Consider the following 16,313-nt stretch of genomic DNA (forward strand, 5'->3'; position numbering starts at 1 on the left):
GGAATACCAGGTGCTGTAAGCTTTTTTTTCCCTCTTCTCTCACCAGCAGGGGGTACTGTTTCCCCACTCCGTGTCACACCGCTCGGCTTGACCTGTCTCAGGATTCCCAGATAATGATTGTTTTTATTATTATTATTTTTCACAGACATGTTCGGGGGAGAGCGCGTACGCAGTCCCCCACTACCAGAAATTATGCAGTCGAGATTCCCGCATTTGGGGAATTCGCAAAGGTCAGCACAGCCGAAGTGCAATGGCCGAGCCTCGCCCTGGGTGAACCTCCTTCGTGATCAAGGTGTCTCCCCTGCCAGGTAAGTATGAGTTGGAAGGGAGACGGGTCCCCTCAGCCGCGTGCCAGGGCTGCCGCAGGCATCCGCGGTAAGCAGACAGGCAGGAAAAGCTGCCAATGGAAGAGGCGGGCTGAAGGGAGCAAGCCCCACCTCCCACTCACCCACGCAGAAAGAAACAGCCAATGGATGGGGCGGGAGGAAGGGAGCCAGCCCCACCTCCCACTCACACCCATCCCCCCACCCCCGTGGGTCACCCCTCCTCTGCCCTGCCCCTTGAAAGTCCACCTCTGATTAGAATAGTCCAATGACACCAAGTGAAAGCAGCATATACATTCAATGATGACGAGAGAGAGAGAGAGAGAGAGAGAGAGAGAGAGAGAGAGAGAGAGAGAGAGAGAGAGAGAGAGAATAACAACAATAAAAATAAACTCAAACTGACCACAAAAAACTACGGAGGAATCCCAAGGCAAACTGAGCTACTGGGCAGAGCGGTGTCATGTATAAGTAGCCTATGACCCACTGCTTCCTTCGCTTACGGCCATACCACCCTGAACACGCCCGATCTCGTCCGATCTCGGAAGCTAAGCAGGGTCGGGCCTGGTTAGTACTTGGATGGGAGACCGCCTGGGAATACCAGGTGCTGTAAGCTTTTTTTTTTCCTCTTCTCTCACCAGCAGGGGGTACTGTTTCCCCACTCCGTGTCACACCGCTCGGCTTGATCTGTCTCAGGATTCCCAGATAATTATTGTTTTTATTATTATTATTTTTCACAGACATGTTCGGGGGAGAGCGCGTACGCAGTCCCCCACTACCAGAAATTATGCAGTCGAGATTCCCGCATTTGGGGAATTCGCAAAGGTCAGCACAGCCGAAGTGCAATGGCCGAGCCTCGCCCTGGGTGAACCTTTTAAGCTTTTATTGGTTTTACCAAAATTAAAAACAGTTATTTACAGCATTGGTAAAAACTTCCCCCACATTTCACCCAGTGTCAATATGTCAATCACCTCCTTACCTCAAAAGAACACAAATTCACCAGTGTGGGCCCTCCCTGCGCCAACCTAAAACCCTCCAGGAAAGCGAGGAAAAACTCCTCACAAAAAACTATTGAGAAAATCGAGAAGAAACCTCGGGAGGAGCCATTCGAGGGGGTATCCCCTCCTCCAGGGATGGTTGGGGGTGCTGCAGGTCGGGCTGGGTCCAAGTGCAGTGCAAATGATGCATTTCTGGGGTGAGAGTTTCTGTAATGTTCGGGTAAGTAGGGGGGGTGTGTGGGTGGGGGGGTTGGAGGGGCCAGACTTCTTTGATGGGGGGGGGTGGTTTGTCCTTGTGCCAGGGGGGGCGCTGTAGTGTCCTTTTCGGGGGCCCAGGGAGAGGGGTTCCAGGTGCTGCAGCTGGTGTGCCGGGGGGGGGGGGGGGGGGATGACCAGTCCTTGGAGGGGGGGGCGATTGGAGGGTGCTGCTGCTCGGTTGGTGTTGGTATTCTGGAACCCTGTGAGGTGATAGGGGAGAGTGGAGAGGGAGGGAAAGGAGGGGGTGAGCAAGGGTACTGAGGTGCGGGTGTGGTGTGCTGGTGTACTTCCCTTGTGGCCTGGTGGGTTTCTCCTCTCCGGACCCTCGTACTGGGGACAGGTGTTGGTGTCCCCGGGTCTTCGGGCTTGGCGCCGGAACGGGTAGGGTGAGTGTAGTGGTGGCTGCCAGGGTGGTGGTGTTGGTGGTGATGGTGGTTATGGGGGCGATGAGGGTGTTGAACGGGGAACGCCGCCGGGTTTCGGGGACGGAGCACGGAGTGCAGAGCTGGTGTGGTGGCATGAGGGGCTGAGTTAGATGGACACGTCCTTCCACCTCTCAACCCCCCATGTGTCTCTGGCGGTGTCCGGGTTATTTTTGAAGTCCAGGATGGCGTAGTCCCTGAGGAGGAGAGTGATTCTCCTCCTCTGGACGATGAAGGGTTGATCCTGTTGATGGTAGACCCTGCTGTTCCTTGTCTCCCATATCACCTGCTTGACGGCGCTGACGATCCTCCACTGATGTTGTAGGCGAGGGGTCGTGCAGCCCCCCGGAGGACCGAACAGGATTTCGTCCGCCGTCAAGCGAGGCAAGGTGTTGTTCCTGTAGAGGGAGACAGAGGGAACAAACAGGGCCCAGACCCGCCTGGCCACAGTGCACTTGACAAACAGGTGGTAAATGTTTTCAGTGTCGCCCTGGGTGAACCTCCTTCGTGATCAAGGTGTCTCCCCTGCCAGGTAAGTATGAGTTGGAAGGGAGACGGGTCCCCTCAGCCGCGTGCCAGGGCTGCCGCAGGCATCCGCGGTAAGCAGACAGGCAGGAAAAGCTGCCAATGGAAGAGGCGGGCTGAAGGGAGCAAGCCCCACCTCCCACTCACCCACGCAGAAAGAAACAGCCAATGTATGGGGCGGGAGGAAGGGAGCCAGCCCCACCTCCCACTCACACCCATCCCCCCACCCCTGTGGGTCACCCCTCCTCTGCCCTGCCCCTTGAAAGTCCACCTCTGATTAGAATAGTCCAATGACACCAAGTGAAAGCAGCATATACATTCAATGATGACGAGAGAGAGAGAGAGAGAGAGAGAATAACAACAATAAAAATAAACTCAAACTGACCACAAAAAACTACAGAGGTATCGCAAGGCAAACTGAGCTACTGGGCGGGGATTTAGGAGGGGAGAACTCCCTCATATTGTACAACCCATGCAGAGTCTGAGGTGTCAGAATGCGGAACGTGTGTAGCCTACTTTTAGAGAAGATAATACTGTGACAAGTGACAAATGTCAACAACAAAAAATACTCGACCGGCCCAAAAGTGAAGCGGTCCACCAGGTACTCTCCCGATTCCCCCGATTCTCACCACGGCCCTGGTATTGACCTTACGGTAATTTCGGTAGATCTAATTCTTAAATCATTCATGTTTATACAAAGTTTCAAAACATTGTAAATAGTATACATCTAGTGGTGGATGCATGGGCGTTGCCGCAATGTAACTTGGGGGGGTCACGTCCCCTTCACTTAAAAAAAAAGCGATAAAAATATTAGTTGTTGACTGGTCTACTATTTCAGCGATCTTTCCATTGCTTCACAATCAAATCCGTTCCACTTTATCAGTAGGGAGAATACCCATAGCAATAGAATTCCACTTTTCGTTTTTTTAGACAAACGGCATCACGCAAGCAGATTCAAATCCCATACTCTTGGACATAAGGCAAGCCCCCATCCCCCATCCCTCGCCTCTCGGCTTGAGGCAACAGCCCCGGTGGATGTAGATGGTATTGCATTTACGGTTAGGTTCCCGTGTCTTCCGGTCGTTTTTATTGTATAAACTCCAGTCAACATTTACAAAACTATCTCCCCCAATAATTTTTGTTTGATTCTCGAACCTGGCTCATACAACCAGCTTTTTCATAGAATAATTTTTGCTAAGTTTGAAACCAATCCGAAATGGGTAAACGAGCACCCCATTTATTTGCCTACGTCAATAAAAGTTGCCTGCAAATGTGCTTGCGGATACTAACAGGGCACGAGCACAATAGTTCACATTGGCCGATAGCCGATTTACATTGAGCTGAATGAGCCGTAGACTTATATTGGATGAGCACAGGGAGAAATGGCTTGAGTAGCCTGCCTTGTTGTAGCAAGTTTATCAAATCTTTGTCACACATACATGAAACGTTGTTAATATAGTTTATTCCCGTTATTTTAAAACACATTTGATTCTTCGTAAAAACGTTCATGACATGATGGCAAATATATTATGTTAAGCGCGAGCATAGATTGTTGACATGTCTATCTGGAGCAAAGACGAAGATTAAGACTTTAACTGTTAACCACAATCGGAAATGATATATATTTAAATAATATTAGTCTTGCCTTCAGAAGCTTTTGTTAAACACAGCCATTATTCTTTTTTTGATCATGTCATCAAGCCAGACTGCTTCTGTGGGACAATGAAGGTCCTCAGTGACTATGTTTCACCCCCACTTACATCTGATGGAAACGTCTTGTAGCCTATATGGTTCTATGAATATGCCCTTTCAAAGGCAAATGTTCAATAAAGTATATTTTTGACACACTTCCCAAGCTTTTATTTATTACATTATTAACATGTCTTGTTAGATCACGTTATATCCATTAAAAGACGTTTGGTTTTCTAGGTTGAATATATATAACACAGGTCACATTTCGACACTGATGTGAAATTAAAGGCAGTGTGAATTTCGTGGCATTTCGTTTGAATATAAAGTTGACAGTAAGCTATGGTATATATAATATAACCTACTTTAGAGTTGTTTTCCCTGGAACAGATTTCATGTTCCAACCAAGGGGGGCTGTCGCTGTCTTGGTGTGTGGGGCTGCATCAAATACCCTCTTAGCTTTGTTAAATTGCTGCACTAGTCCACACTTGACCGGTGGGGATCTCATTCTATTACGACTGAAACTGTTAGCTGCTCCTGGCATTCTCTAATCCCTGTTCTCCTCTCTGTCCCCCCCCCTGTGGTGTGGGGGGTCTGAGCTGTCAGGACCTGCCTGGTCGTCGGTCTACCAACGCTGGACCAGGTCGTCAACCGGAAACCAGCCTCCATGACGGCCAACAGCGAGTTTCCAGGTCCCATCCAACGTCTATAAAGCCGAACAATGGATTTTTGATGTTTCAAAACCCATTGACACTGTATGACTATGTTTAGCTTGTGTTCTGCTCCTCTCTCTTGCCAACCGTCTCTGGAGGAGGGGATCCCTCTCTGAATTGCTCCTCCCAAGGTTTCTTCCATTTTTTTCTCCCGTTGGGAGTTTTTCCTTGTCTTCCTTGAGGGTTTAGGTTGGTTGAGGGGCAGTTCTATGGGCATATGTGAAGCCCTCTGTGACATGCTTGCGTGTAAAAAGGGCTATACAAATACATTTGATTTGATTTGATGGTAAGTTTGCATTATGGAAGATTTCGATTACCAAAATAACTATTAAGCTTTCTTTGCCTGGCGAGAACAACGACGGAGCTTTTCACGTTAACAGTTTATTTCATCCGATACAATGCGTTGGAAATCATGCTCATATCACGAAGAAAAAAAGCAACATATGTGATGAGTTCCATCTAGTAGGCTACTATATTTAGCCCTATAGCCTGTTTCTAAAAAACAAGTGAAAGGAATACTATACAGTGACAGAATACAATTCCGTTAAGTTTGCATCATGTGTCTGATTCTTATCGGACTTGTACCCCATTCTGCCCATAGATATCTACAACTGCAATTCCTTAGCTCACACGCTAGTAACCATATAAATCTATGCTCGCGACTGGTTGTCGCAAAGTATGACGTATAGTAGTAGTAGTAGTAGGTAGTTGCAAGCGTGCACGAGGTCTCGGAGCTAGAGAAAAAAAGGGCCACTATTTAAAGCTAGACCGGAAGACACGGAAGTGGAAAGATGGCCGCGAGAGAGGTAAAACATGGATCATACAATCCCCACGGCAAAAGCAATGCACACGGCCACGTGACTTCTTCCAGAAAGAACGTTCCCTTTAAATCGTGTACAATGACAGCACCCTCATCCTCATCCAGCCTGGCTGCAAGCCCAACTTGGCCCCGCCCACAAAAAAATTGGTCGGGAAGTTGGGTCTGGAGGGGCTCGTATTGGGGACAAACTATATAAAACCAGGCGCTGGGCAGACCAATGAAATTGCCAGGGCGGGCTTTATACGATGATGGACAGATGATCAACAGTAACGTAATCAACAACGTCACGAAAGAGCGCTTGGGTTGAATTCGTTTTCAACAAACAACATATTACGTTGCTCTGATTGGTTGTAGGTCTATCCAATTGAGCGAAGAGGCATTTGTTTTACGAGTTCAGTTGAAACACGCCCCATACTCACAGCCCACCGGAGAGTTATCAGACTCATATTCTGACTAGAATTATGAGTATGACAACGTCAGGCTATCATCCACTGCTTCAATGAAAATAAAATGACACGCCATGATTGAAGTCGTGAACGATAGGCTACGTAGGTCGAGGACGAGGACCTTTTTAGACCTTTACTTTGTTGATTAAAAGACACCCTCTAAACTCATCTAAATGGGTTTTTTTGACATTGTTTAAAATAAATAGCCTACTATTAATCAAGACATCCAGTAGCCTAACTTTTCAACATGTTTTTTGTGTCATGGAAATGGAGGGCGGATTTAAGTTCGTTTTGAAATTGTAGGCTATTGTTAACAATTATATTGATATGATAATAATACTCGGATAATTTAGATTGAGATATAGGCCTAAGCCTGATGCCTAAACATTTGAAATCACAAACTAACATCCATACATTAACGGCTATGGTGCGTAGCCTATCAAAGCATTGTTCATTATTGTTTAATGCATTAGGCTAAATGTTGTAGCCTATGTAGGCTATTTAAGTTTTCTATCAATGTTAAACATATTAAACTGATGAGAATAAGAAAATGAGAATATACATGGTAAATCATTGTTTTCCCGTTGGGTCAGTGTTACAGGAACGTCTGGTTAAGCACCAAGTCATGCTAAGCCTGACAGTTAGTCTGACCAGTAGCGAACCGTGACTCTTAAACCTTGGCCCTCTGACCTAAATTACTCGTCGGGGAAAAAAACACGATACAGCACGCACAGCATTAAGGCCTACATGAAATTGTGTTGGTCATTAAGCACTATTTGAGCCAGCCCTTGCGGCACTATTCACGGTAATTGTGCACAAGGTAATTGTGCACAATGACGTTGCGTTGGTACATAGTTAGCCTACAGATTGACCGGTCATTCTGCACAACACTATAACATATAGGCTCTCAAAAGCTAACAAAATTAAATTCTGGTGTAGGTCTTCCTTTGTGGATTAACTCCAATTTATTATTAAAAGTTAACCTAGTAAACGGCGCACAACAAGCGAAAAACAATAACCTCCTCAATAGCGGGAACGTTACTCGCAGTACTTGTAAAGTGAACAAACAGGCTAGCTAGTTTATTAGGCTTGTGATCGCGTTTGTCCGTTCCCACAGCGGGCGGAACTTGTCACAAAGCTAGCTGCATAGCATTTTCCTCCCAACAACAGAGGCAGCAAAATTCTGATAGGGTGACCAAATGGAATTTTTTGTCATTGAACTCTTCACATTACAACATAAACTGAAAAAGGCAGGATTGAAGGGTTTGTTTCAGAAACATTGTAAAATTATGGATTATTAAAATACAATATAACAGAATACCTTTATATATTCATATATATATATTAATAACTATTCATATATATTTTTTGAATATATAAGGCCCTCTCTGAGGGCCCTGACGGTTCCCCACTGAGTCTGAGTTTGACCAGACTAGTTTTGCAGCGTAAGTTGCCATTGTAATCGAGTTCGACCTAAGTTGAGCTAGCTTTATGGAACCGAACAAATTAGAAATTAGTCAGACTAACTCCATAAGTCTGGCTTATTCGGTAAACTCGCTTTATTGAACAGCCCTCTGAAGTTAACCTTAGCTAACATGCTAGTTTTTCTAACAACTGGGAAAAAAAGAAGAAAACACCTTTTTTCCAGAATTGTCATCCAAATTTAACAAGGTTGCTCAACTTGTAATTTTGGCAATTCGCAGCATTTCATTACTACATGTTAGTCTGTAACATGAAGGCAAAACTGATTCAACCATTAAAACCATATATCCTCTGAAAGCTTATACCCTCCGGATGTTATCTAACGAGACAAGAGACACGTCCTTCTCTCCATATTAGTATGTTGCCCATGCATAATAAATTCAGTATTGGTAAATGGAGTAGGCCTATATGGCTGCTACTTTTTGGGCTGTGCCATTTAGGGAAACGGATTCAACCACCTAACCCATGTATTTTCTGAAAGCTTACATCCTAAGGATGTGATCTGTGGAAAAAACTACAGGTTTAAACACACATTTAACCATTTCTGAACTGTCCAGTCATGCTTTAGGGAGGTGCACATTTTTATGTAGCCTACATAATTTTTAAGACGGGTACAGTAGAGCTAGCTACAGTAGCACATCTCCATTGAATCCCCTCAATCCATCCTAACAGAGATTGTATTACATATTTAAGATCGTATTTACCAAGTGACAGCGCTGAGCCATTTGTATTGACCCTACTACGGTAATTCTGGTAAATCATGTTTATACAAAGTTTTAAAACATTGAAAATGGCATTCAGTGGTGGATGATTTCGATTTGTTTAAACAAAATGTATTAACCAGATTTCTGTAGACAGGTAAGCAAAGTACAGTAGCGCATCTCTCCGTTAAATCCCCTCACTCCATTCTAACACAGATTTCGTACTTTTTACATATTTATTTAAGATCGTATTTGTTATGCCATCTACACAAAACGTCTGAAAAAAAATGTGGAGGTGTCTAAATATACAATTGTGTTTTAATTGCTATATTCAAGGCTGAAAGTTGTTAAACTGGTAAATCTCCTGTGCATCCCCTGAGTACTGATTACTGATTCCACTCACCTGTTCTCCTTCTGCCACTTAGTGCCACTACTTAACTGTTCGTTCACACCCTGTCCTTTTTGAAGTACTGTTTGCTGTTTGCCACATACCAAATCTACGAAGCAGTCTGCAAGTATTGTCCCATTTGGAAACACTCCAATCCTATTCTTTTGTATCTGGACCTGTCCCTGTACCTGGTTTGCTTTTGGTTTTCAATTTATACCAGGGGTGTCGTTAGACCATTTTTACTGGGGCAGTGCCCCAGTATAAATTTGTTGTGCCCCTGTAAAATTTTAAAGTTTGAGTTTAACAATTGACTTTATTAGTCAGTGCATTCATTTAGGTTGATAATCCCGGAAAAAATAAACGCAGTATCCCAATCAACGCTTGTAAAATCAATGCAGTTTAACCGAAAACACCAACCAATGCGCGCTCTTCTGAGCTTGCCAATTATCCACTGCAGCACGCACACAGAAGTCCAGGTGTCGGACTCGGCAGTCAGAATTGAGGTAGGCTAAGAAAACATTACAAAACTAAAGAAAGGTAGGCCTATCATTTCTAAATGATAGGCCTACTGATCTTCTTATTTTTACTCAAACAAAATTTGCGCGCTTGCATCAAGTATAGATGTCCATCCAAAACTCGTATCAAACTTGTGTCCCTGAACTGTTGTATAGTGGGTTAAGCAAGGGGAGTTTCTATAGCCTAGTAGTGTTTTGTGCGCAACGCGCTTGGAAGAAAGAAAAGGGATATGAATAGGGGCCTGTGCCCCCGTACGATTTAATCTCTAACAACGCCACTGATTTATACCCCTGAGCTTGGATCCAGCCTTTCCATTACACCATTACAGAATCAATGCTAGCACACTAACACTGATCTGCAACAGTCACACAAAAGTATACACCTTCTCAGTTTATTTTAAATGGCTCTAAATCATTCAGGTGGAAATTATTTGGCAAATTGGTGTAAATCTAAATAATAATGTTTTGCTATTGTACCTGGTGTATTTCAGAAGTGTCTGTAGAGCTGTATTTCTACCACTGAAGATGGCAACCCCAGTCATAAGAGTGCTCAACCCTGAGGCCCCAGCAAGTTGTCAACAGGCTGTGTTGGGGCCAGCGAGGAGTCTCGTACCTATCGGGGGGGGGAAAAAAACGCTGTTCCTACCCAAGAGCTGTTGAACCAGGCCACTGCCCTGGCCCACGCACAGAAGCTCCTACGGGCAGAGGGCAGCCCTGTGCCTTCACGCCAGATGTGCCTGGGAAAGCTGGTGGTGCTGTTTGGGCAGTATATGAACGCACCACTCCACTGGATTGTGGAAAATGATGTGGGCTACATGAAGTAGTAAGTAAAACTGTTGTGGGCTTTGCATATCAAATAGCATTTATTTTCAACATAAAACTATGGCTACCATCAGGGTTTATAATTCATCTTTGCAACGTTTCTTTACTCCTCCTCATACTCAGTGATATTAATGATGACGATACTAAGTTGATTATTGCAGCGTCCTTGACAAGCACAGGTCAGAGGTGATCAACCCTCACCGTAAGGGAGAGATTGGGAACCTGTGGATAAAGGATGACCTAGCAGAGTATGCAGAGAGCTTCCCACAGATCTCAAATCTTCTTGAGGCCAACACAGACAGGTGAGGGTTTGAGTCACACCTTCCAAGAGATGTGGAAACTCTATAGACAATACCAGACACAAAAGGACAGGCCAGAAAAGTACTATGCTGAGCAGAGGAAGGGCATTACGGATGCTTATGGTTCAGTGAGGAGGTTGTTGCACACACCAGTGACTCACATAACCAGCATTCAAATGAAAAGGTTCAGAAAATACATTAATGACAGACAAGCAAGTAAGTGTTATGAAACAGGAAGAGCAGAGTAGCATAGTAACATGTTTGTTTTTGGTCATTAAAAAAAGGATGTATCATACAATCTAGAGTAACAATAGATTTGTTGCCCAGCAACTGCAGGCCACCACTTCTAAATGCGATGCTCCTGAACGGCGAGGCAATGAGGTGGAACTTGTGGCTGCAAGCCAGTCTGTGGAAGGTAAGTGAGATACAGAGTAAACTCACATTAAGCTGTATCTTTTTTTTAAATTTTCATTACAAAACGACTACTTTATTCTGTTCATTATTAGTCGGTCAAGTTGCAAGACTTCAAGGGCTTATTCAGTCAGCCTCTGCGGTCCCAAATCCCGGGTGAACTCGCTGTCCGACCCAAGAAGCCTGCCACCTCTGACCGGTCCGAGCAGCCAGCTACCTCAATCCGGTCTCAGCAGCCTGCCACCGTGTCCCAGGATCACACAACACCTGTGATCGACTCCCCTGTAAGTGATATTGACATTACATGTAAAGAATTGTAAGTAATGATTTGAAAGTTTTTGAAATGGTTATTTCAATATGTTCTGACATTGCATTGTACACAGTAACAACCAGATGTATTGTATGTGTTTGTACGTGTTGCAGGCAGAGCTGGAGGGTTGGGTGCGTCTCTGGGAAGACCCCAATGGCATCCCATCTGCCGACATCTCCTGGGTGAAGGAGGACGCCGAGAGACGGCTGTTCACCCCAGTTCAGACCTTCAAGGACGTCGCCAGTCTCCTGAAAAAGCAGCGGCTGTTGAAATCCGACAGGTTGTGGTTTTACCCACCTGAACCTACCGGCTTTCTCAGCGGTGGCGTGCCAAGTCCACAGCTCTTTTGTAGGAGTCGTGTCTTCCTTTGGCGCCTTGAGTGTGGAGGTACTCCCTGAAGTGTCCTCGTGGGGATGGTTGTGTGGGGGCCGGACGACACGTGCACCTGTACAAGTCAGGCTACCACACCCAGGTATAACTAACTTCACCCATCTGACGAGTTACACAGACACCGCTCGAACCCGGGAGTTTCGATTCCTTTGCTGACCACTATGGCTGAATGGGAGTCAGAGTGCCGATTGGATACTCGCCCTGGGTGAACCTTTTTATGCCTTTATTGGTTTTACCAAAATTAAAAACGGTCATTTACAGTGCATTGGTGAAAACTTCCCCCACATTTCACCCAGTGTCAATTGGTCAATCACAATCCCCTCATGACCCTTACCTCGAAACAAAACACATTATTTCACCAGTGTGGGCCCTCCCTGCGCCAACCTAAAACCCTCAAGGAAAGCGAGGAAAAAGGGGGGGGGGGCGACTTCCAGGTGCTGCAGCTGGTGTGCCGGGGGTGTGCCACTGGAACCCTGTGAAGTGACAGGGGAGAGGGGGGGAAAGGGAGGGGTGGGCAAGGATACTGGGGTGCAGGTGTGATGTACTTGTGTACCTTCCCTTGTGGCCTGGTGGGTTTCTCCTCTCCAGACCCTCGTACTGGGGACAGGTGTTGGTGTCTTCGGGCTTGGTGCCGGAACAGGTGGGGTGAGTGGAGTGGTGGCAGGGCGGTGGTGATGGTTGATGGTTGTGGGGGCGATGAGGGTGATGAACGGGGAACGCCGCCGGCTTTCGGGGACGGAGCATGAAGTCAGGGATGCAAACGGCGCGCTTTTCGGCTTTTTAAGGGGGGGGGGGGGGGGGTCTGATTATAATTGCTCCAAAAGTAATTCTGGATTGCCTCCACCAAACAAGTAAATAGGAAATAAGCAAATCAGCAGTATGTGCACAAGCCTACTCGTGTGTCTTCTTGCTGCGTATCTTTTACTGTCTATGGCGAGGTGACTCAATAGGCAGATCCGGACCTAGACGCAATACAAGCAAGTTTTCATTGGTGCGTGTCCAATCTAAAGCTCCATCAGGAGCTGTAATAACTGTAATCACCATGACAACTCACTCACTCAACATTGGCCGCAACCTTTGTGGGTCACGCAGGTCGTGTGTGTCATTGGCAACAACGCAGGCTCATCAATTTGGCTAGCAATGGCTAGCAATTTCGTCAACAAATACCAAGAAATAGGTTGCAGCAGTTTGTCTTTTGACTACACTTGCAAAATCTGCTAATAGGACTGAGCTCGAATAGCTTCGGCGACTATTTATAGTACAAAATCCAGACATTCCGAAATGCAGAAACTCATTTCCGGGAGATAATTGCAGCATTTATCCAGTGACCGTATAGTTTTGAAGCACCAAAAAAACTGTTCGAAGCAGCCCCATTCAAGTCCCTGGATGCTGGGCTTCAACAGAGAAATGCACTGTGACGCTATGGGAAAGTATGAGAAGGAAATCGAGTCAGTCGACCTGCTACTATAATGTATCTGATTCTGAACGAACTCGTCTTCGAGATGAACGTGTTATAACACATTCAAAATGTTAACACAATAGTAAATATTTGACCATACATTTTTTTGACATTTTAGGGGAAGCCGAGTTTCCCTTAAAGAAATCGCCTACTGTCATGGATTTTATTGGGAAGGTGACCATACACAGCTTGTGGCAAGTAGAATAAACTACCTATCAAAAGTAAGACCCTACAGGCCTTGTCCTCCATTGATCCTGTGGTGAGGGGCCATTCCCACGCTACTCAGCTGAAGGAGTTGGCTTGGATCATCAACATTTAGTCCCCTTAGGTGGTCAGGAAGAAGAGGAAGTAAAACCAGAAGAAGTGCTAGATAGTTTAATAAGAGTTTATGTATCGGAATAAAAAATGAAATAGAATATTCCAAATAAGTGTTGGTGTATTTTGATCTTCAGAATGTCATTTTACTCAATGTGCATGTAGGGGTGGGCCAGGGATGTCAGGGGGTTGGTGGAAAAGTAAGGATATGGATATTTGCTGCGGGGCGAGGGCTGAAATTACTTCTTTCTTTTTTGACCATACATGTGTTTGCATCCCTGGAAGTGCCGAGATGGTGTGGTGGCATGGGGCGCTGAGTTAGATGGACATGTCCTTCCACCTCTCAACCCCCCATGTGTCTCTAGCGGTGTCCGGGTTATTTTTGAAGTCCAGGATGGCGTAGTCCCTGAGGAGGAGAGTGATTCTCCTCCTCTGGATGATGAAGGGTTGATCCTGTTGATGGTAGACCCTGCTGTTCCTTGTCTCCCATATCACCTGCTTGACGGTGCTGACGATCCTCCACTGATGTTGTAGGCGAGGGGTCGTGCAGCCCCCCGGAGGACCGAACAGGATTTCGTCCGCCGTCAAGCGAGGCAAGGTGTTGTTCCTGTAGAGGGAGACGGAGGGAACAAACAGGGCCCAGACCCGCCTGGCCACGGTCCACTTGACAAACAGGTGGTAAATGTTTTCAGTGTCCGTGCAACCGTGGGTGCAGAGCTCGGTACGGGCCATGCGCCGTCTATACATGAATTCTCTGGTGTGGAGACAGCCGTGAGCAGTTGACCAATTCAAATCCTTTTGTTTATTGTTGATGCATTTATGGTTGATGTTTTTCCATACCTGTTGGATGTCCAGGGCCAGCCTGGCCTTGGGTGGTGTGATGATGTCCTTCCCTCTGATGTGTGCCATGATGTCCTTGTATTTCCAGGAGGCCAGGCCGGCTGCGGGCAGACCCGTCCTGAAGGCAAAGTTCTTCCACTCCTTGTATACTTGTGGGGGGTCCCAGCAGTATGGCCCAGTGTGGTTGACGGTAGTGTTGGTGATACGGAGTGCTCGGAGTGTGGGTGTGGCGAAGTACCTCTCAAAGGCTCCTGCCTTCCTGTCCGGTTTATGGATGTTTGTGACCAGTTGGGAGAGGCCCTGTGCCCTGATGATGTTAAGGATGTCTGGGACCCCCTTCCCCCCCTTCTCCTCTGCGCTGTACATGGTGGTCCTCTTCAAGCGCTCCATGGTGCTCCCCCAGACAAAGGTGAACATCAGGTGCTCGATGGTTTTGCTCGTCTCCCTGTCCGGGGGAAACAGCCTACCGACAGAGGAGAATGGGGAGGATAATTGCCTTCAGGATCTTGCCCGTTATTGTGAGGGACCGTGCACTCCACTGGGCAATCTTTTGTTTGGCATTGCTGATGGTGTTGCCCCAGGTCAAGGTCCCTTTCCCCTTGTTCTGATAGGTGACTCCGAGCAGCATGTTGTTGTCTGTCTTTACAGGGAAAGAAGTGGTTATGTCTTCTTTCCAGTGTTGCGACAGGTACAGTTCGCTCTTACCTCGATTAACCAGGGCGCCAGTGGCTGCACAGTAAGAGTCCACCACCTTTGTTGCCTCGGCAATGGACCGACTATCCGTGCCGACGATGGTGATGTCGTCCATGTACGCCACCACCTGGAGCCACTCTCCCTGGGCCCCCGGGAGGTGATAACCCTGAATGTTCTATGTAGCTCTGATTTTACGGAGGAAAGGCTCCAGGTAGATGACGTACAGCAGGGGTGCTAGGGGGCATCCTTGACTGACCCCAGACCGGATGGGAAAGGGGTCCGTCAGCTGTCTATTGACCAGGACTCTGCTCGTGATGTTGTTGTAGCAGAGCCTGGTCCAGTGGATGAGGTGTTGTGGGAAGTTCATCCTCCCCAGCATCTCCTGCAGGAAGCCATGGCTTACCCGGTCAAAGGCCTTCTCTTGGTTGAGGCAGAGGAGCGCGAAGGGTGAAGTTTATCCTTGAATGTCTTCCTCTCCTGTTCTTCCCGATAGTGTGGCCAGGTGTTCCTTGGTCTCTGACAGCTCCCGGGTCACGTCGAATCCTCTGAGTTGGAGGAGGCTCAGGCGTTGCAGGGCCTCGTTGTGGTGGTGGAAGCTGGCCCTCTGTTCCCGAGCCTTCCTTCTTCCCACCCCTCCGAAGAACCACTTGACCCGGGACTTGACCATTTCCCACCAGTATCGGGGATGTAAATAAATCTTTCAGGGTCCTCCACTCCAGGTAGCGCCTGGAGAAGGAGTGGCTGATGGAGGGGTCCTGGAGTACAGATGTGTTCATCCTCCAGGGCCCCCTCATTGGTCTGGCAGGCCCCTCCCATCACAGGGTCACGGTCAGCATCCTGTGGTCTGAGAAGTGCGTCGCCTGGGTCTTGAAGGAGCACACTCCCAGACCTGGCGAGAGCAAGAACATGTCGATCCTTGAAGAGGCAGAGCCCGAGGATCTCACCCACCTGTGTGTTGGGGGGGAGGTGCCGCCGACATCCATTAGGGAGAAGTCGTCGATGATGTCCTGTAGTGCTTTGGTGGATCTGTCCTTCCAGGATTTGCTCCGATCCTCTTCCTTGCGCTTCCTCTTCAGAACGACCATGTTCCAGTCAGTGAGTGTCGAGTCCTCGTTGTAAAGTGACTGGGAGTGTGGGGGCAGGTCGTGGGAGGGAATGATCCCTACCAGAGCCGGTTGCCTCATATTCACCGGCCTGGCAAGAGTGGATGTACGTATTGGAAGATACACTGGGGAGGTCATGTCGGTGGAGTCAGAGTCCTGTCGTGTTGTCCCAGGTGGATTGGCTGTGGCGGGGGTCTGCTGGAGAGGGGTGGGTAAGTCTGTCTGGGAGTCCGGTAGGTCTGGTTGTGTCGTCGGGGAAGAGACTGCCCCCGGGAGTGGGGAGAGGGGGTGGATGTCGGTCTGTGGGTCGGTGGAGAGGGCCGGTACCGGGTCGGGGTCAGTAATGATGAATAGAGGGGCTGTGGAAGAGTCTGAAGGGGGGGGTGAGGGGGAA

General features: G+C 47.4%; 4 non-coding genes and 1 pseudogene across 4 annotated transcripts in view; 3 read left to right on the top strand and 2 right to left on the bottom strand.

Annotated features, from left to right (window-relative positions):
- The window catches only part of LOC146234817 (5S ribosomal RNA), a 119-nt gene extending 97 nt beyond the window's left edge, over positions 1–22 (top strand). The window contains exon 1 of the ribosomal RNA XR_014742058.1: positions 1–22. This exon is cut by the window's left edge and continues 97 nt beyond it. This is a non-coding gene — a ribosomal RNA (5S ribosomal RNA).
- A 130-nt stretch (positions 23–152) lies between these two features.
- Positions 153–316, bottom strand: LOC146234818 (U1 spliceosomal RNA). The gene has a single exon (XR_014741920.1). It is a non-coding gene; the product is annotated as a U1 spliceosomal RNA (small nuclear RNA).
- A 501-nt stretch (positions 317–817) lies between these two features.
- Positions 818–936, top strand: LOC146234819 (5S ribosomal RNA). The gene has a single exon (XR_014742060.1). It is a non-coding gene; the product is annotated as a 5S ribosomal RNA (ribosomal RNA).
- A 131-nt stretch (positions 937–1,067) lies between these two features.
- LOC146234820 (U1 spliceosomal RNA) lies at positions 1,068–1,224 on the bottom strand. Its single transcript, XR_014741927.1, has one exon. It is a non-coding gene; the product is annotated as a U1 spliceosomal RNA (small nuclear RNA).
- An 8,578-nt stretch (positions 1,225–9,802) lies between these two features.
- On the top strand, positions 9,803–12,158 carry LOC146234821 (uncharacterized; annotated as a pseudogene).
- The last annotated feature ends 4,155 nt before the right edge of the window (positions 12,159–16,313 follow it).

This window comes from Hypomesus nipponensis, chromosome 23 (genome assembly GCF_054491055.1).
Source record: "Hypomesus nipponensis isolate SF chromosome 23, ASM5449105v1, whole genome shotgun sequence".
Taxonomy (NCBI): Eukaryota; Metazoa; Chordata; class Actinopteri; order Osmeriformes; family Osmeridae; genus Hypomesus; species Hypomesus nipponensis.